Raw genomic sequence first — 21,247 nt, 5'->3', positions numbered from 1 at the left:
AAGGGAAAGGATAACCAAATTCTTTTCCAGGGTACCTGTGAGTCCTTGCATTTCTACACTGATAGCCCAAAGCTCTTGCCTTCAGAAAAAATGCAGTTAGGTTCCACTTGGAACTGCCAAATTAGAATAAAAATGAGTATTAAGAACCAGCACCTGGATTATAGGACGAGGAGCTTCAAGATGGCGGAAGAGTAAGACGCGGAGATCACCTTCCTCCCCACAAATACATCAGAAATACATCTACACGTGGAACAACTCCTACAGAACACCCACTGAACGCTGGCAGAAGACCTCAGACTTCCCAACAGGCAAGAAAATCCCACACACACCTGTGTAGGGCAAAAGAAAAAAGAAAAAACAGAGACAAAAGAATAGGGACACGACCTGCACCTCTGGAATGGAGCTGTGAAGGAGGAAAGGTTTCCACACACTAGGAAGCCCCTTGGCGGGCAGAGACTGCGGGTGGCGGAGGGGGGAAGCTTCGGAGCCACGGAGGAAACTGCAGCAACAGGGTTGCGGAGGGAAAAGCGGAGAGATTCCCGTAAAGAGGATCGGTGCCGACCAGCACTCACCAGCCCGAGAGGCTTGTCCGCTCACCCGCCGGGGCGGGCGGGGCTGGGAACTAAGGCTCCGGCTTCTTCAGAGCGCAGGGAGAGGACTGGTGGCGTGAACACAGCCTGAAGGGGTTAGTGCACCAAGGCTAGCCGGGAGGGAGTCCAGGAAAAGGCTAGAGCTGCCAGAGAGGCAAGAGAATTTTTCTTGCCTCTTTGTTTCCTGGTGCACCAGGAGAGGGGATTCAGAGCGTTGCTTAAAGGAGCTTCAGATACGGGCGCGAGCTGCAGCTAACAGCGCGGACCCCAGAGATGGGCATGAGACGCAAACGCCGCTGCTGCCGCCACCAAGAAGCCTGTGTGCGAGCACAGCTCACTATCCACACCTCCCCTCCTGGGAGCCTGTGCAGCCCGCCACTGCCAGGGTCCCGTGATCCAGGGACAACTACCCCGGGAGAACACACGGCGCACCTCAGGCTGGTGCCTCGTCACGCCGGCCTCTGCCACCGCAGGCTCGCCCCACATTCCATACCCCTCCCTCCCCCCGACCTGAGGGAGCCAGAGCCCCCGAATCAGCTGCTACTTTAACCCCCTCCTGTCTGAGGGAAGAACAGACGCCCACAAGCAAATTACACACAGAGGCGGGGACAAATCCAAAGCTGAACCCCAGGAGCTATGCAAACACAGAAGATAAAGGGAAAGCTCACCCAGCAGCCTCAGGAGCAGCGGATTAAATCTCCACAGTCATCTTGATGTACTCTGCATCTCTGGAATACCTGAATAGACAAAGAATCATCACAAATTCAGGAGGTGAACATTGGGAGCAATGATATATATATATATTTTCCCCCCTTTTTCTCTTTTTGTGAGTGTGTATATGTATGCTTCTGTGTGTGATTTTGCCTATATAGCTTTGCTTTTACCATTTGTCCTAGGGTTCTGTCTGTCCGTTTTTGTTGTTGTTGTTGTTGTTGTTTTTAGTATAGTTTTTAGCACTTGTTATCATTGGTGGATTTGTTTCTTGGTTTGGTAGCTCTCTTTCTTTTTCTTTATTATTACCTAAAATTTTTTTTAATAATTATTTTTTTTTTCATTTTAATAACTTTATTTTATTTTACTTTATTTTATCTTCTTTCTTTCTTTCTTATATATTTTTTCTCCCTTTTATTCTGAGCCGTGTGGATGACAGGCTCTTGGTGCTCCAGCCAGGCATCAGGGCTGTGCCTCTGAGGTGGGATAGCCAAGTTCAGGACACTGGTCCACAAGAGACCTTCCAGCTCCACGTAATATCAAACTGCAAAAATCTCCCAGAGATCTCCATCTCAAAGACAAGACCCAGCTCCACTCACCGACCAGCAAGCTACAGTGCTGGACACCCTATGCCAAACAACTAGGAACACACCAACATCCATTAAGAGAGAGGCTGCCTAAAATCATAAGGCGGCCACAGACACCCCAAAACAAACAACCAGACGTGGACCTGACCACCAGAAAGACAAGATCTAGTCTCATCTACCAGAACACAGGCACTAGTCCCCTCTACCAGGAAGCCTACACAACCCACTGAACCAAACAGCCACTGCAGACAGACAAAAAAACCCAATGGGAACAAGAAACCTGCAGCCTCTGAAAAGGAGACCCCAAACACAGTAAGTTAAGCAAAATGAGAAGACAGAAAAACACACAGCAAGAGAAGGAGCAAGGCAAAAACCCACCAGACCTAACAAATGAAGAGGAAATAGGCAGTTTACCTGAAAAAGAATTCAGAATGATAGTAAAGATGATCCAAAATCTTGGAAATAGAATGGAGAAAATTCAAGAACCGTTTAACAAGGACCTAGAAGAACTAAAGAGCAAACAAACAATGGTGAACAACACAATAAATGAAATTAAAAATTCTCTAGAAAGGATCAATATCAGAATAACTGAGGCAGAAGAATGGATAAGTGACCTGGAAGATAAAATAGTGGAAATAACTACTGCAGAGCAGAATAAAGAAAAAAGAATGAAAAGAACTGAGGACAGACTCAGAGACCTCTGGGATGACATTAAATGCACCAACATTCGAATTATAGGGGTCCCAGAAGAAGAAGAGAAAAAGAAAGGGACTGAGAAAATATTTGAAGAGATAATAGTTGAAAACTTCCCTAATATGGGAAAGGAAATAGTTAATCAAGTCCAGGAAGAACAGAGACTCCCATACAGGATAAATCCAAGGGGAAACATGTGAAGACACATGTTAATCAAACTATCAAAAATTGAATACAAAGAAAAAATATTAAAAGTAGCAAGGGAAAAACAACAAATAATACACAAGGGAATCCACATAAGGTTAACAGCTGATCTTTCAGCAGAAACTCTGGAAGCCAAAAGGGAGTGCCAGGACATATTTAAAGGAATGAAGGAGAAAAAGCTACAACGAAGATTACTCTACCCAGCAAGGATCTCATTCAGATTTGATGCAGAAATTAAAACCTTTACAGACAAGCAAAAGTTAAGAGAATTCAGCAGCACAAAACCAGCTTTACAACAAATGCTAAAGGAACTTCTCTAGGCAAGAAACACAAAAGAAGGAAAAGGCCTACAATAACAAACCCAAAACAATTAAGAAAATGGTAATAGGAACATACATATTGATAATTACATGAAATGTAAATGGATTAAATGCTCCAACCAAAAGACATAGACTGGCTGATTGCATACAAAAGAAAAGACCTGTATATAAGCTGTCTACAGGAGATTCACTTCAGATCTAGAGACACATACACACTGAAAGTGAGGGGATAGAAAAAGATATTCCATGCAAATGGAAATCAAAAGAAAGCTGCAGTAGCCATTCTCATACCAGATAAAATAGACTTTAAAACAAAGACTATTACAAGAGACAAAGAAGGACATTATATAAAGATAATGGGATCAAACCAAGAAGAAGATTTAACAATTGTAAAAATTTATGCACCCAACATAGGAGCACCTCAATACATAAGGCAAATACTAACAGCCATAAAAGGGGAAATCAACAAAAACACAATCATAGTAGAAGACTTTAACACCCAACTTTCACCAATGGACAGATCATCTAAAATGAAAATAATTAAGGAAACACAAGCTTTAAATGATACATTAAACAAGATGGACTTAATTGATATTTATAGGACATTCCATCCAAAAACAACAGAATTCACTTTCTTCTCAAGGGCTCATGGAACATTCTCCAGGATAGATATCTTGGGTCACAAATCAAGCCTTGGTAAATTTCAGAAAATTGAAATCGTATAAAGTATCTTTTCCAACCACAACGCTATGAGACTAGATATCAATTACAGGAAAAAAATCTGTAAAAACATACAAACACAAGGAGGCTAAATAATACACTACTTAATAGCCAAGAGATCACTGAAGAACTCAAAGGGGAAATCGAAAAATACCTAGAAACAAATGACAATGAAAACACAACGACCCAAAACCTATGGGATGCACCAAAAACAGTTCTAAGAGGGAAGTCTACAGCAATACAATCCTACCTTAACAAACAAGAAACATCTCAAATAAACAACCTAACCTTACACCTAAAGCAATTAGAGAAAGAAGAACAAAAATACCCCAAAGTTAGCAGAAGGAAAGAAATCAGAAAGATCAGATCAGAAATAAATGAAAAAGAAATGAAGGAAATGATAGCAAAGATCAATAAAACTAAAATCTGGTTCTTTGAGAAGATTAAGAAAATTGATAAACCATTAGCCAGACTCATCAAGAAAAAAAGGGAGAAGACTCAAATCAATAGAATTAGAAATGAAAAAGAAGTAACAACTGACACTGCAGACATACAAAGGATCATGTGAGATTACTGCAAGCAAGTATATGCCAATAAAATGGACAACCTGGAAGAAATGGACAAATTCTTAGAAATGCACAACCTTCCAACACTGAACCAGGAAGAAACAGAAAATATGAACAGACCAATCACAAGCACTGAAATTGAAATTGCCATTAAAAATCTTCCAACAAACAAAAGCCCAGGACCAGACGGCTTCACAGGTGAATTCTATCAAACATTTAGAGAAGAGCTAACACCTATCCTTCTCAAACTCTTCCAAAATACAGGAGAGGGAGGAACACTCCCAAACTCATTCTATGAGGCCACCATCACCCTGATACCAAAACCAGACAAAGATGTCACAAAGAAAGAAAACTACAGGCCAATATCACTGATGAACATAGATGCAAAAATACTCAACAAAATACTAGTAAACATAATCTAACAGCACATTAAAAGGATCATACACCATGATCAAGTGGGGTCTATCCTAGGAATGCAAGGATTCTTAAATATATTCAAATCAATCAATGTGATACACCATATTAACAAATTGAAGGAGAAAAACCATGTGATCATCTCAATAGATGCAGAGAAAGCTTCCAACAAAATTCAACACCCATTTATGATAAAAACCCTCCAGAAAGTAGGCATAGAGGGAACTTTCCTCAACATAATAAAGGCCATATATGACAAACCCACAGCCAACATCGTCCTCAATGGTGAAAAACTGAAAGCATTTCCACTAAGATCAGGAACAAGACAAGGTTGCCCACTCTCACCACTATTATTCAACATAGTTTTGAAAGTTTTAGCCACTGCAACCAGAGAAGAAAAAGAAATAAAAGGAATCCAAATTGGAAAAGAAGAAGTAAAGCTGGCACTGTTTGCAGATGACATGATACTATACATAGAGAATCCTAAAGATGCTACCAGAAAACTACTAGAGCTAATCAATGAATTTGGTAAAGTAGCAGGATACAAAATTAATTCACAGAAATCTCTTGCATTCCTGTACACTAATGATGAAAAATGTGAAAGTGGAATCAAGAAAACTGCCATTTACCATTGCAACAAAAAGAATAAAATATCTAGGAATAAAGCTACCTAAGGAGACAAAAGACCTGTATGCAGAAAATTATAAGACACTGATGAAAGAAATTAAAGATGATACAAATAGGTGGAGAGATATACCATGTTCTTGGATTGGAAGAATCAATACTGTGAAAATGACTATACTACCCAAAGCAGTCTACAGATTCAATGCAATCCCTATGAAACTACCAATGGCATTTTTCACAGAACTAGAACAAAAAATTTCTCAATTTTTATGGAAACACAAAAGACCATGAATAGCCAAAGCAATCTTGAGAAAGTAGAATGGAGCTGGAGGAATCAGCCTCCCTGACTTCAGACTATACTACAAAGCTACAGTAATCAAGACAGTATGGGGCTTCCCTGGTGGTGCAGTGGTTGATAATCTGCCTGTCAGTGCAGGGGACACAGATTTGAGCCCTGGTCTGGGAAGATCCCACATGCCGCGGAGCAACTGGGCTGGTGAGCCACAGCTACTGAGCCTGTGCATCTGGAGCCTGTGCTCTGCAACAAGAGAGGCCATGATAGTGAGAGGCCTGCGCCCTGCGATGAAGAGTGGCCCCCGCTCGCCGCTACTAGAGAAAGCCCTCGCACAGAAGTGAAGACCCAACACAGCCAAAAATAAATAAATAAATTTATTTTAAAAAGAAAGAAAAAAATAAGACAGTACAGTACTGGCACAAAAACAGAAATATAGATCAATGGAACAGGATTAAAAGCCCAGAGATAAACCCACACACATATGGTCACCTTATCTTTGATAAAGGAGGCAAGAATATACAGTAGAGAAAAGAGAGCCTCTTCAATAAGTGGTGCTGGGAAAATTGGACAGCTACATGTAAAAGAATGAAATTAGAACACTCCCTAACACCATACACAAAAATAAACTCAAAAATGGATTAAAGACCTAAATGTAAGGCCAGACACTATCAAACTTTTAGAGGAAAACATAGGCAGAACACTCTATGACATAAATCACAGCAAGATCCTTTTTGACCCACCTCCTAGAGCAGTGGAAATAAAAACAAAAATAAACAAATGGGACCTAATGAAACTTAAAACTTTTGCACAGCAAAGGAAACCATAAACAAGACGAAATGACAACCCTCAGAATGGGAGAAAACATTTGCAAATGAAGCAACTGACAAAGGATTAATCTCCAAAATTTACAAGCACCTCATGCAGCTCAATATCAAAAAAAACAAACAACCCAATCCAAAAATGGGCAGAAGAACTAAATAGACATTTCTCCAAAGAAGATATACAGATTGCCAACAAAAACATGAAAGGATGCTCAACATCATTAATCATTAGAGAAATGCAAATCAAAACTACAATGAGGTATCATCTCACACCGGTCAGAATGGCCATCATCAAAAAATCTGCAAACAATAAATTCTGGAAAGGGTGTGGAGAAAAGGGAACCCTCTTGCACTGTTGGTGGGAATGTGAATTGGTACAGCCACTATGGAGAACAGTATGGAGGTTCCTTAAGAAACTAAAAATAGAACTACCATGCAACCCAGCAATCCCACTACTGGGTATATACCCTGAGAAAATCATAATTCAAAAAGAGTCAGGAACCAAAATGTTCATTGCAGCTCTAATGTACAATAGCCAGGACATGGAGGCAACCTAAGTGTCCATCAACAGATGAATGAATAAAGAAGATGTGGCACATATATACAATGGAATATTACTCAGTCATAAAAGGAAAGGAAATTGAGTTATTTGTAGTGAGTTGGATGGACCTGGAGTCTGTCATACGAGTGAACTAAGTCAGAAAGAGAAAGACAAATACCGTATGCTAACACATATATATGGAATCAAAAAAAAAAAAAAAAAGGTTACGAAGAACCTAGGGGAAGATGGGAATAAAGACACAGACCTACTAGAGAATGGACTTGAGGACATGGGGAGGTGGAAGGTTAAGTGGGACAAAGTGAGAGAGTGGCATGGACATATATACACTACCAAACGTAAAATAGCTAGTGGAAAGCAGCCGCATAGCACAGGGAGATCAGCTCAGTGCTTTGTGACCTCTTAGAGGGGTGGGATAGGGAGGGTGGGAGGGAGGGAGATGCAAGAGGGAAGAGATATGGGGACATATGTATATGTATAACTGATTCACTTTGTTATAAAGCAGAAACTAACACACCATTGTAAAGCAATTATACTCCAATAAAGATGTTAAAAAAAAAAAAAAGAACCAGCATCTGTGAGTCTTTTCCTAATGGGTGTATAAGTGGGTTTAAATATTCTGACACATTTAAACTGAATGGTAAGTCCCCCAACCATCTGGCCCTAGGACAGTTATGCAAAGTGCTGCTCCCCACCTGGGCACGGAGAACATTTTTATTAACATCCTGCTGGGCAGGCGCATGCATAAAAAGATACTGTGATTGGTACAAGGTCAAAAGCCAAAGAAATTTGAAAAACACTTGGACTCTGAGAACTACAAAATAAAACCTTTTTCTGATGAAAATTATGTCTGTGAAGCTAAATGGCTGAAGTAGGAAAGTACATAGGTTAGACTTCAATAAAGAAAGTCTTTAGCTTAGATTTAAAAGCATAACTATGGTGAAGGTTTAACTGTCCTTTAGAAAATCCATCTTCCTTCAGAACTGCTGGTAAGAGATGACTTCAGAAATATTCCTGATCCCTGATATGATCACATTAACACTGCTGGTCACTATCACTAGATTCCATTTTTGCCAGTTGGCCTTTGGAAAATGTCTGCTTGCCTGGAAAAGTATAGCCCTTGTTATATATATTCATCATGTATTTGTGCTTCAGAGATAAACTCACACCTCTGAATTTGATTACTTTTCCTTAATTAAATATAGATTTCTATGGCTCCCACGTGTCTTGAATAAATCTGATTAAAAACAAGACTCCCTAGGGCTTCCCTGGTGGCGCAGTGGTTGAGAGTCCGCCTGCCGATGCAGGGGACACGGGTTTGTGCCCCGGTCCGGGAAGATCCCACATGCCGCGGAGCGGCTGGGCCCGTGAGCCATGGCCGCTCAGCCTGCGCGTCCGGAGCCTGTGCTCTGCAACGGGAGAGGCCACAACAGTGAGAGGCCCGCGTACCACAATAAAAAACAAAAACAAAAAAAACCCAAGACTCCCACTCCCTGTGCCAGGCTGAGACTGTTCCGCTTTGCTTATTAGTAAGACGAGCACTTGGATGGCGGTCTGCACTAGCATGCACTCACTCCATGAACAGGGAAGCCTGGCTTCCTTCTCCAATTTCTTCTGCTTGCTCATTGATTCCTTTAACAGGGAACACAACTAGAAGTACAGCTTAAATTCAGGTATCACTGAGAGAGGTGATGTGTTCACTGGAATTCAAAGAGCCAGAGAACTAATCCCCTCTTCCATACTTCACAGAAGAGATTTTAACCTTTTTTGAATATTTCTATATCATCCTGGAAAAAAACACAACTGCCCAGAATACTAGAAATGAGTCAAATGTGTATTTGACTTCTCAATATGTCAGAGCCCATGAGGTAGGTGGGGGAATGTGTCTTCTGCCACTGTCTCACAGCCCCGAACTAAGGATGTTCAACCAGGGAGCTCCTTGAGCCAAGGTCACCAAGCTGCCCCTTATCTCCCAGGGATGTGTCTGCCTTAATAGCCTTGTGATGGATTTCAGGTGCTGGGACCCTGTGTCCATTACTCTTCTTGAGGTAGGACGTCTGCAAGACTCCTTCTCATGGCTGTCCAATAGGTCAGTCAACTTAATTTGTTCCAGATCTCACAGCTAGCTAGTGGCAAAGGAATAAGACTTGTCAATCCAAGTCCTATCGCCACACATCCAGACATATATGATCAGAAGCCTAGAGGTGCCCAATGCCGGGCACAGCCCCCTTCTGTGTTCTGCCTCTCACTCCAGACTCCCCAGTCCACAAAGGCAGGCAGGCATCGTGAAGCTGCGGCACCCTGGGGTTCGGGGTGGTGCAGGAGAGAGCCCCTGTCAGAGGCAGTGCCTTGCTACTGAGTGCACTGCTCTCCCACTGCTTTAATAATTTGTTGTAAAACAAACAATGTCACCAGGGGAATTGCTGCCAGTGGATAATGGCCTCCTGCTTTGCAATTAAGCGCTGACATTCAGTTGTGCCTCACCAGCCATGGTATACTGCTGCTTCCTGTTCCAATGTTCTCACCCATGAGCATTTTCTGCTAATCAAATTTATTATCCTATACCGCAGATCTTGACATTCACTTCCTTTTCAGCCTGGTGGTGAAGATTTAGAGAATATAATTTTTAAGCTACCCGTCCTTTCCAGCCTGGCATTCATAAGGCCCACAAAGAAACACAAACAGATTTAAATAAAGCGCAAAAGCTCCAAAAGTTTACGGCGGTAAGAAATACCAGTTGTCAGGGGATTCAGTAGCAAGACAACTTTTTCAAGTGGATAAGGAGGAAGAGATTTGTGAAAGTACCTTTCATGTCATGCTGAGATTACTCCCTACTGACCAGTTAACTCAGGTTCAAGTCCATAAACCTGGCCTCGGATATGACATCTTGTGGCATCTCACAGGACCTCTCAACTCAGACCTAACAAGAATAACCCTCTGATCTGCAATGATGTTTCAGTTCTTTCATCAGAAAAGGGTATTTCATGTACCACCTATGTCTCCCTGGTGGGTTCAGAATCATTAAAATACTAGTTACTCCATAGAAGTGGCTACTTTCTTATCAGCTCAGGGGCATAGAACTGTGCATTACCCCAGGCTCTGAAAACCTCACACCTGTTGCCCTGCAAAGAAGGGATAGAGAGCCATACTTCCCATAAGTATAACCACTGTTTGAAATGTCTGTACAAGAGCTAGGAAGATGAGCTCCCGAGGTCTCGATTCTCTCATTTGTAACTTGAGGGCAGTAAAATACATGATCTCACAAACCTCCTAGACCATGATTTGTGATAACCAAAAGGTCTCATGAATAGGCACCAGGAACCCATTATTCTCCCTCATTTCTCCACACCAATCTCGTTGCCCCGAGTAACAAGCCATCTTCGGGGGCAGCCCCTTCTCCTCGTCTTGTTTAAGGTCCAGCCCCCAGCATCTGCTGTCTCCAGCCCATAGCCACCTTATCCTCCTCCTCCACCTCCTCATTGCTTCCCTGGTTTGCTCTCTCATCTCTTTGCTACCCTGTAAACCAAATTTATCCCGAGCCTGCCCCAGAGATCCATTTTGTCATTGTTTTCTATCTTCTTTTCCAAAAGAAAATGAAACAAATTTGCTGTACAGTTAAATGCAAACCACCTTCAAGTAGTTAACAGGTTATTATAAATTGACACTAGGGGCTTCCCTGGTGGCGCAGTGGTTGAGAATCTGTCTGCCAATGCAGGGGACACGGGTTCACGCCCTGGTCTGGGAAGGTCCCACATGCCGCGGAGCAACTAGGCCCGTGAGCCACAACTACAAGCCTGTGCATCTGGAGCCTGTGCTCCACAATAAGAGAGGCCGCGATAGTGAGAGGCCTGTGCACCGCAAGGAAGAGTGGTCCCCGCTTGCCACAACTAGAGAAAGCCCTTGCACAGAAATGAAAATCCAACACAGCCCAAAATAATAAAAAAATAAAGATACTACAAAAAAAGAAAATTACAGACCAATATCACTGATGAATATAGATGCAGAAATCCTCAACAAAATACTAGGAAACATAATCCAACAACACATTAAAAGGATCATACACCATGATCGAGTGGGATTTATCCCAGAGATGCAAGGATTCTTCAATATATGCAAATCAATCAATGTGATACACCATATTAAAAAACTGAAGAATAAAAATCATATGATCATCTCAATAGATGCAGAAAAAGCTTTTGACAAAGTTCAACACCGTTATGATAAAAACTCTCCAGAAAGTGGTCATAGAGGGAACCTACCTCAACATAATAAAGGCCATATACGACAAACCCACAGCAAATATCATTCTCAATGGTGAAAAGCTGAAAGCATTTCCTCTAAGATCAGGAACAAGACAAGGTTGTCCACTCTCACTGCTATTATTCAACATAGTATTGGAAGTCCTAGCCTCGGCAATCAGAGAAGAAAAAGAAATAAAAGAAATACAAACTGGAAAAGAAAAAGTAAAACTGTCACTGTTTGCAGATGACATGATACTATACATAGAAAATCCTAAATAATGCCACCAGGGGCTTCCCTGGTGGCGCAGTGGTTGAGAGTCCACCTGCCGATGCAGGGGACACGGGTTCGTGCCCTGGTCCAGGAAGATCCCACGTGCCGCGGAGCGGCTGGGCCCGTGAGCCATGGCCGCTGAGCCTGCGCGTCCGGAGCCTGTGCTCCGCAACGGGAGAGGCCACAACAGTGAGAGGTCCGCGTACCGCAAAAAAAAATAATAATAATAATGCCACCAGAAAACCACTAGAGCTAATCAATGAATTCGGTAAAGTTGTAGGATACAAAATTAATGCACAGACATCTCTTGCCTTCCTATACACTAATGACAAAAAAATCTGAAAAAGAAATTAAGGAAACACTGTCATTTACCATTGCAACAAAATGAATAAAATACCTAGGAATAAACCTACCTAGCGAGACAAAAGACCTGTATGCAGAAAACTATAAGACACTGATGAAAGAAATTAAAGATGACACCAACAGATGGAGAGATATACCATGTTCTTGGATTGGAAAAATCAATATTGTGAAAATGATTATACTACCCAAAGCAATCTACAGATTCAATGCAACCCCTATCAAATTACCAACGGCATTTTTTACGGAACTAGAACAAAAAAATCTTAAAATTTGTATGGAGACACAAAAGACCCCGAATAGCCAAAACAGTCTTGAGGGAAAAAAATGGAGCTGGAGGAATCAGACTCCCTGACTTCAGACTATTCTACAAAGCTAGAGTAATTAAGACAATATGGTACTGGCACAGAAACACAAACATAGATCAATGGATCAAGACAGAAAGCCCAGATGTAAACCCATGCACCTATGGTCAACTAATCTCTGACAAAGGAGGCAAGGATATACAATGGAGAAAAGACAGTCTCTTTAATAAGTGGTGCTGGGAAAACTGGAAAGCTACATGTAAAAGGATGAAATTAGAACACTCCCTAACACCATACACAAAAATAAACTGAAAATGGATTAGAGACCTAAATGTAAGACCCGACACTATAAAACTCTTAAAGGAAAACATAGGAAGAACACTCTTTGACATAAATCACAGTAAGATCTTTTTTGATCCACCTCCTAGAGTAATGGAAATAAAAACAAAAATAAACAAATGGGACCTAATGAAACTTAAAAGCTTTTGCACAGCAAAGGAAACCATGAACATGACGAAAAGACAACCCTCAGAATAGGAGAAAATATTTGCAAACGAATCAATGGACAAAGGATTAATCTCCAAAATATATAAATGGCTCATGCAGCTCAATATTAAAAAAACAAACAATCCAATCCAAAAATGGGCAGAAGACCTAAACAGACATTTCTCCAAAGAAGACATACAGATGGCCAAGAAGCACATGAAAAGCTGCTCAACATCACTAATTATTAGAGAAATGCAAATCAAAACTACAATGAGGTATCACCTCACACCAGTTAGAATGGGCTTCATCAGAAAATCTACAAACAGCAAATGCTGGAGAAGGTGTGGAGAAAAGGGAACACTCTTGCACTGTTGGTGGGAATGTAAACTGATACAGCCACTATGGAGAACAGTATGGAGGTTCCTTAAAAAACTAAAAATAGAATTACCATATGATCCAGCAATCCCACTACTGGGCATATACCCAGAGAAAACCACAATTCAAAAAGATACATGCACCCCAATGTTCACTGCAGCACTATTTACAATAGCCAGGTCATGGAAGCAACCTAAATGCCCATCAACAGACGAATGGATAAATATGTGGTACATATATACAATGGAATATTACTCAGCCATAAAAAGGAACAAAATTGATTCATTTGTTGAGACGTGGATGGATCTAGAGACTGTCATACAAAGTGAAGTAAGTCAGAAAGAGAAAAACAAATATCGTATATTAACGCATATATGTGGAACCTAGAAAAATGGTACAGATGAACTGGTTTGCAGGGCAGATATTGAGACACAGATGTAGAGAACAAACGTATGGACACCAAGGGGGAAAGCCTCGGGCGAGTGGAGGTGGTGGTGTGATGAACTGGGCGATTGGGATTGACATGTATACACTGATGTGTATAAAATTGATGACTAATAAGAACCTGCTGTATAAAAAATAAGAAGAAGAAGAAAACAAAGAAGTTTCCAAGTTTGGAAGAAAACTGAAGCTGGGTAATATTTGGAGTCAAGGACTAGGTAATTCAGGTTATAAATAAAAATAATAATTGAAAATATTTATTGGAAATGTATTGTCAAATATATATCCTATTTAATATATGTAGAAAAATTTCTGCTTAATTAACTATTTGATTGAGCTAAGTTTTTAAGAACTGTATATGTATTTGAACTTGACTTTTAATGCTGGATAAAATGTTGATCCTGATGGTGTCCCTAATTTGGAGGAAACATCTCTCCTGTAATTCTGGAAATCAGTACACTCCCAAAGCTAGAGTATTTGAAGTTGAGAAGAAAAAGGAAGAAAGGAAGAAAAGAAGAAAGGAAGGAAGGAAGGAAGGAAGGAAGGAAGGAAGGAAGGAAGGAAGGAAGGAAGGAAGAAAGAAAGGAAGAAAGAAGAAAGGAAGGGAGAGAGAAAGAAAGAAAAGGAAGGAAGACGTAAAAATAATTTTTTATTATTAATATATAATATAAAATAATATAAAATGTTAATTCTACAGTATAAATTCTAACATAATATAAAATAGCCCAATAAAAAGATTACTTTTCATGTATGTGTGATAAAATAACACACTGCTAAGAGACAAATTTATAATAATCTATACATAACTGCTTAATCTCTTAGTAGCAGAACAGTTAGATCCCATATTAATATTGCATCCATTTTAACCAAGAATCTAGTCATATTAGGAAACTACTCTGGACTTCCCTCTTCCTGTTCACTTGCTCTTTAGTAAATGGAAAGTGTGGAGTCCAGGGATCACACTTTCCATTTGACATCATCAAACTAATGAATTCTCTAGTAAAGGGCTGAATTTACTACAATCTGAGAAAAAAAAAAAAAAAAAGCCTTGATAGGAAGTGAATGTAAACCTAGAGTGACAATGCCTTTCAGACACACACGTGATTTCCCCAGAGCATAAAGGAGCCTAGAGTGCATGCTCATCTGTAATTACAACAGAGAAACAACTCAACAGAAGATGTCTGTAAGCAGTTTGTGCCCTGAGATTTACAGTGCTAATCTGCTCTGTTGGGTGGAGTCAGCAATGTGCCCTGACTCTGCCACTGAGGGACGTGGAGTCATTAAGACAGAATCAAAATGCTAACTGTAGCAGGAAAGAAGGAACTGATGCTGAAGGCGTTCCCAGGAGCTCCAACTGTTGTTATTGCTACTGTAGAATTAACACTGCCATCTCAGAGCACCATGATGGCTGAATTGAGCCCATGCCCTGTGCAAAAAGTCAAGAGCCTAAATTTGGCATTTTGCAAACATTTTATAAATAGAAAAGCAAAAGCAAAGAAATGCAATAACTTTGATCTCGTGCTTTTTAACATTTGGAAAAATAAAATAATCCTGTTTCTTTGTTTACTCTAAGACTCTGCCATAGGCCTTGCTTGGAAAATGGGAATAAACTTGCCTTACTTTTTTTTTAGAGGTTGGGTTTTGTGTGTTAACATGTTCCTTCTCTCCCTGTTATAAATCTGTAATTGTGGAGATGCCATGCAACTTGGTAACTTCTTGAAGAGCAAGAGTTAAGGCAATAGAGAATGAGAGTTAATTTCGTATGTGCTTATGTGGAAATGTTCTTAGTCTAAAGAAAAATCTATGTCTTCATGATAGATAACATAAGATAAAGTTTAGATCCTATGCTTCCCAATTACCTCAAAAGTACTAATTAATCTTGGGAAACTCAATAGTTTAGATGTTGCCAGAAATTTTCAACCTGTTTCAAGAAAACTTCCATAACCAAGAGTTTCCCTCTTTACTTAGGCTTACTGAAAAGCCCTTAGGATTTGCATATGGAAGTCGAATATGGTAGGTTCTCCATTTACCATATGACGTAGTGGGTTTCTCTACTACCACTGCAAGGAAACTGTTATCGGCTTCTTTGTTCTTGTTGCTTAGTTTGTCCACAGCTTCCAAATAAAAGTATAAGATGCTTATATAATTTCTTTAGGTAGTTCAAGAGCTCACTAGTTGGTATTATTACAAATTCATGAACTTTGGTCGATGCAAGGAGCCACTAACTGATGTCAACAGAAACGGTGGGGACCAGAAAAACTCCATTTAGCTTTAGAGTGGAAAATTTGCACAACGATGTTAACTACCTGTCTTCCAGAGTGTTGATAGTTCTGAGGCATTGGGTCAGATGAAAATCACTAGAGAAATTATTAAAACCATGAATGTCAGGAACCCATAGATGCTGATTCACATTTAAGGGCCAGGATACCAGTATTTTTGAAGCTTCCTAGGTGATCCTAATACATTAAGAAAAATTGAGAAGCACTATTCTAAATGATAGGTAGTGATTTATATAATGAATTTATTTCCAGAAAATAAAGAGTACTCTTAGAATGGTAGTATTTTCCTCTCAGGATCTGAGGGTTTTCAGGGCTCATTATTGCTTTTGAAAACAAAACTATTCTTTGGGAAAAAAATTAATAAAGAATCTATATAACTCCAGTGTCTCTCCTTCCACCCCACAGGGTACAGGGTACTATATATATATATTGCAAAAGACTTTTAAAATCTTTCCTACTCATCACATAATTTAGCTGAAAATAGCTAGGAATACTAGGGGGAAAATAAAGAGCAAAACAAACACACCCACATAGAAATATACATTTAATTAAATTTAAAACAAAAACAACTAATTTTCCTCTCCTATGGTTTATTCTCCCCAAAGTAGCTACAGCAATATTGCAGGTGGGAGGAAAACAGACTTGGATTGAACTATAGAACAACGGTGTTTTGGTCCGGTGGAGTAGAGTCCCAAGGCTTCTCCTTAGGAAAAGTCTGTCTCTGCCTTGATTTCAGGCAGAGCTCTTTTTTGCCTTCCAAGTTCAACGCTGGGTTGCTAAGAAAAGCTGTTTGTGCTAATAGACTGACCTTTCTACAGTTTGCTTTACATTTCTGCGGAAGTGGGAACCACTGCAAATGTTTATTAAGATCTAATTTTATAACATACATTATACAAGCATTACATTCTATTTGATTAAGTCACCTCTGAGTTCTCTCAGGTTAGCTAATTACTAGAGCAGGAACCTTTCAAGGTATTAGTAGTTTAGATTAGTGGTACCCAAAGATTTCCAACCATGTTCTGGGTCACACGCACAGCTTACCCTTCAATAAAAACCAGTTCCCTGTCCTTGAAAAAACCTCTCTTAGTGATATCTGTCATTTTTCACTTCTCAGCAACAGCTTTGATTGCTTTCTTAAAAGAACATGGAAGAAGAATATAGATGTAAATCTATAAATTCAAAAGCTATTTCTCATGGGAATCTGTAAGAGCTCTGAAAATTGCATGCAACTAAAATAGAGAGAAAAAAATAAGCTTTTGCTGATTTCTTTTTTTCTTCAGCAGCATTACAGTACATACATTAGAATGGGGGCTTTTGTATTTAAATTGACAATCCTGGTGTTTCAAGCCAAACCTGTGAAATATTGTCTTTTCAGTGATGATACCTCCTTCTTAACTGATAAATGGTAGAATCTGAACGATGTTTTGCCTTTTCACTTACTATTGTGGAGACCTTTTCTTCTGAGAAACTCCATGAGATTTTAAATCTTTATTTCATCCATTAGGCTATTGATGGTTTGCCTGTCTGTTTGCTTGTTTTGGTAAAATATGCATAACATAAAATTTACCATTTTAAGTGTACAGTTCAGTGTTGTACAAACACCACTGTCCTCCATCTCCAGAACGTTTTTCATCTCCCCAAACTGAAACTCTGTACCCATTAAACAATAACTTTTATTTTCCCCTCCCTGCAGCCCCTGGCCAACCACCATTCTACTTTCTGCCTCTATGGATTTGACTGCTCTAGGTACGTCATGTAAGTGGAATTATACTGTGTTTGTACTTTAGTGTCTGGCTTCTTTCGTTTAGCTTAATGTCTTCAATTTTCCTCCATGTTGTAGCATGTGTGAAAATTCCATTCCTTTTTAAGTTTGAATAACATTTTATCATATGTTGATAATACATTTTGTCTATCCATTCATCCATCAATAGACATTTGAATTGTTTCTACATTTTGGCTGTTGTGCATAAAGCTGCTGTGTACATTGATGTACAAATATCTGTTTGAGTCTCTGCTTTAAATTACTTTAGGTATATATTGCTGAAGCAGAATTGCTGAATCTTACAATAATTCTATGTTAGTTTTTTGCATTTTCCTAATGGCTAGTGATGTTGAACATCTTTTCATGTGCTTATTGACCATCTGTATATATTCTTTGAAGAAATATATATTCAGCTCTTTACCCATTTTTCAACTGGGTTGTTTGATTTTGTGTTGTTGAGCTGAAGCTCTTTATATATTCTGAATATTAACTCCTTATCAGATATAGGATTTGTAAATATTTACTCCATTCTATGGGTTGCCTTTTCACTCTTTTAATATTGTTCTTTGATGTACAAAATTTTTCGGTTTTGATGAGGTCCAGCTTACTACTTTTTCTAGGTTTCCTGTGCTTTTAATCTCATATCCAGGAAATCACTGCCAAATCCAATGTCATGAAGCTTCTCCCGTTTCCTTTAAGAGCTTTATAGTTTTAGCTCTTATGTTTAGGTCTTTAATTCATTTTGAGTTAATTTTTGTATATGGTATAAGTTAAGGGCCCAACTTTATTTGCATGTGGATATAGTTTCCCACCACCATTTATTGAAAAGACTGTTCCTTCCCCATTGACTGATCTTGGCACCCTTGTCAAAAATCACCTGACTGGGGGACCTTCAAGATGGTGGAGGAGTAAGATGTAGAGATCACCTTCCTCCCCACAAATACATCAGAAATACATCTACATGTGGAACAACTCCTACAGAACACCTACTGAACGCTGCTGGAAGATCTCAGACTTCCCAAAAGGCAAGAAACTCCCCACGTACCTGGGTAGGGCAAAAGAAAAAAGAAAACATAGAGAAAAGATTAGGGACGGGACCTGCACCAGTGGGAGGGAGCTGTGAAGGAGGAAAGGTTTCCACACACTAGGAAGCCCCTTCACTGGCGGAGACGGGGTACGTGGTGGGGGAAGCTTCAGAGCCACGGAGGAGAGCGCAGCAACAGGGGTGTGGAGGGCAAAGCAGAGAGATTCCCTCACGGAGGATCGGGGCCAACCTGCACTCACCAGCCCAAGAGGCTTGTCTGCTCACCCGCTGGGGCAGGTGGGGGCTGGGAGCTGAGGCTCAGGCTTCAGAGGTCGGATCCCAGGGAGAGGACTGGGGTTGGCTGTGTGAGGAGGCTAGTGGACTATGGCTAGCCGGGACGGAGTCCGGGAAAATGTCTGGACCTGCCTAAGAGGCAAGAGACCATTGTTTCAGGTGTGTGAGGAGAGGGGATTCCTTCCCTGTGCGCCCATAGAAGGCAGAGCACTGCCTAAGCGAGCTCCAGAGACAGCCGTGAGATGTGGCTATCAGCTCAGACCCCAGAGATGGGCGTGAAGTGCTAACGCTGCTGCTGCTGCCAACAAGAATCCTGTGTGCAAGGGAAGGTCACTATCCACACCCCCCACAAGAGCCCGTGCAGCCCACCACTGCAAGGGTCCTGTGATCCAGGAACAACTTCACTGGGAGAACACACAGTGCACCTCAGGCTGTTGAAATGTCACACCGGTGTCTGCTGCCACAGGCTCGCCCCGAATTCCAATTAGGACTACCATACCCCTCCCTCGCCCCGGCCTGAGTGAGCAAGAGTGCCCTAATCATCTGTGGCTTTAACCCCATCCTGTCTGGGCAGGAACGGAAGCCTGAGGGTGACTGACATGCAGAGGCGGGGCCAAAACCAAAGCTGAACCCCAGGAACAAAGAAGAGAAAGGGCAATTTCAACGTGCAGCCTCAGGAGCAGCAGATTAAATCCCCACAATCAACTTGATGTAACCTGCACCTGTGGAATACTTGAATAGACAACGAATTGTCCCAAAATTGAGACGGTGGACTTTGGGAGTAACTGTAGACTTGGGTTTGCTGTCTGTGACTGATTAGTTTCTGATTTTTATGTTTATCTTAGTTTAGTTTTTAGCGCTTGATATCACTGGTGGATTTGCATATTGGTTTCTCTTTTTCTTTATATTTTTAGTACAATAATTAAAAATTTTTTTTAAATTTTATTTATTTAAAAAATTTTTTTTCTTTTTTTCTCCCTATTCTTCTGAGCCATGTGGCTGACACGGTCTTGGTGCTCTGGCCTGGTGTCAGGCCTCAGCCTATAAGATGGGAGAGCCGACCTCAGGCCACTGGACCACCAGAGACCTCCCAGGCCCCATGTAGTATCAATCGGTGAGAGCTCTCCCAGTTATCTCTGTCCCAACACTAAGACCCAGCTCCACCCAATGGCCAGCAAGCTCAAGTGCTAGATGCCCCATGCCAAACAACTAGCAAGAAAGGAACACAATCCAACCCATTAGCAGAGAGGCTGCCTAAAATCATACAGAGTTAACAGACATCCCAAAACACACTGTCGGACGTGGCCTTGCCCACTAGAAAGACAAGATCCAGCCCCACCCACCAGAGCACAGGCACAGTCCCCTCCACCAGGAAGCCTACATATGCCACTGAACCAACCTTACCCAATGGGGGCAGACACCAAAAACAACAGGAATACGAACCTGCAGCCTGCGAAAAGGAGACCCCAAACACAGTAAGATAAGAAAAATGAGAATTCAGAGAAATATGCAGCAGACGAAGAAGCAAGGTAAAACCCACCAGACCAAACAAATGAAGAGGAAATAGGCAGTCCACCTGAAAAAGAATTCAGAATAATGAGAGTAGAGTTGATCCAAAATCTTGGAAATAGACTGGAGAAAATACAAGAAACGTTTAACAAGGAGCTACAAAAACTAAAGAGCATACAAACAATGATGAACAAAACAATAAATGAAATTTAAAATTCTCTACAAGGAATCAATAGCAGAATAACTGAGGGAGAAGAACGGATAAGTGACCTGAAAGATAAAATAGTGGAAATAACTACTGCAGAGCAGAATAAAGAAAAAAGAATGAAAAGAATTGAGGACAGTCTCAAAGACCTCTGGGACAACATTAAATGCACCAACATTCGAATTATAGGGGTCGCAGAAGAAGAAGAGAAAAAGAAAGGGTCTAAGAAAATATTTGAACAGAATATGGTTGAAAACTTCCCGAACATGAGAAAAGAAACAGTCAATCAACTTCAGGAAGCACAGAGAGTCCCATACAAGATAAATCCAAGGAGAAACAACCCAAGACACAAAAATTAAATACAAAGAAAAAAAAAAAGCAGTGAGAGAAAAGCAACAAATAACATACAAGGGAATCCCCATAAGGTTAAAAGCTGATCTTTCAGCAGAAACTCTGCAAGCCAGAAGGGAGTGCCAGGACATATTTAAAGTGATGAAAGGGAAAAAACTACAACCAAGATTACTCTACCCAGCAAGGATCTCATTCAGATTCGACACAGAAATTAAAACCTTTACAGACAAGCAAAAGTTA

At 40.6% G+C, this 21,247-nt stretch overlaps 1 protein-coding gene across 2 annotated transcripts in view; it reads right to left on the bottom strand.

Moving 5' to 3' along the window:
- Positions 1–1,187: 1,187 nt before the first annotated feature.
- Positions 1,188–21,247, bottom strand: part of LOC308614410 (uncharacterized protein) — a 228,008-nt gene continuing 207,948 nt past the window's right edge. For both annotated transcript variants that reach the window (XR_014015385.1, XM_081228833.1), the window contains exon 8: positions 1,188–1,327. The gene's annotated coding sequence lies outside the window, so the exon portion shown is untranslated. The remainder of the gene's footprint in view (positions 1,328–21,247) is intronic.

This window comes from Mesoplodon bidens, assembly GCF_964165515.1.
Source record: "Mesoplodon bidens genome assembly, chromosome: 3".
Lineage (NCBI taxonomy): Eukaryota > Metazoa > Chordata > Mammalia > Artiodactyla > Ziphiidae > Mesoplodon > Mesoplodon bidens.
Note: the sequence above shows the minus strand (reverse complement) of the source record. Positions and strands in the feature narration are given on the sequence as shown.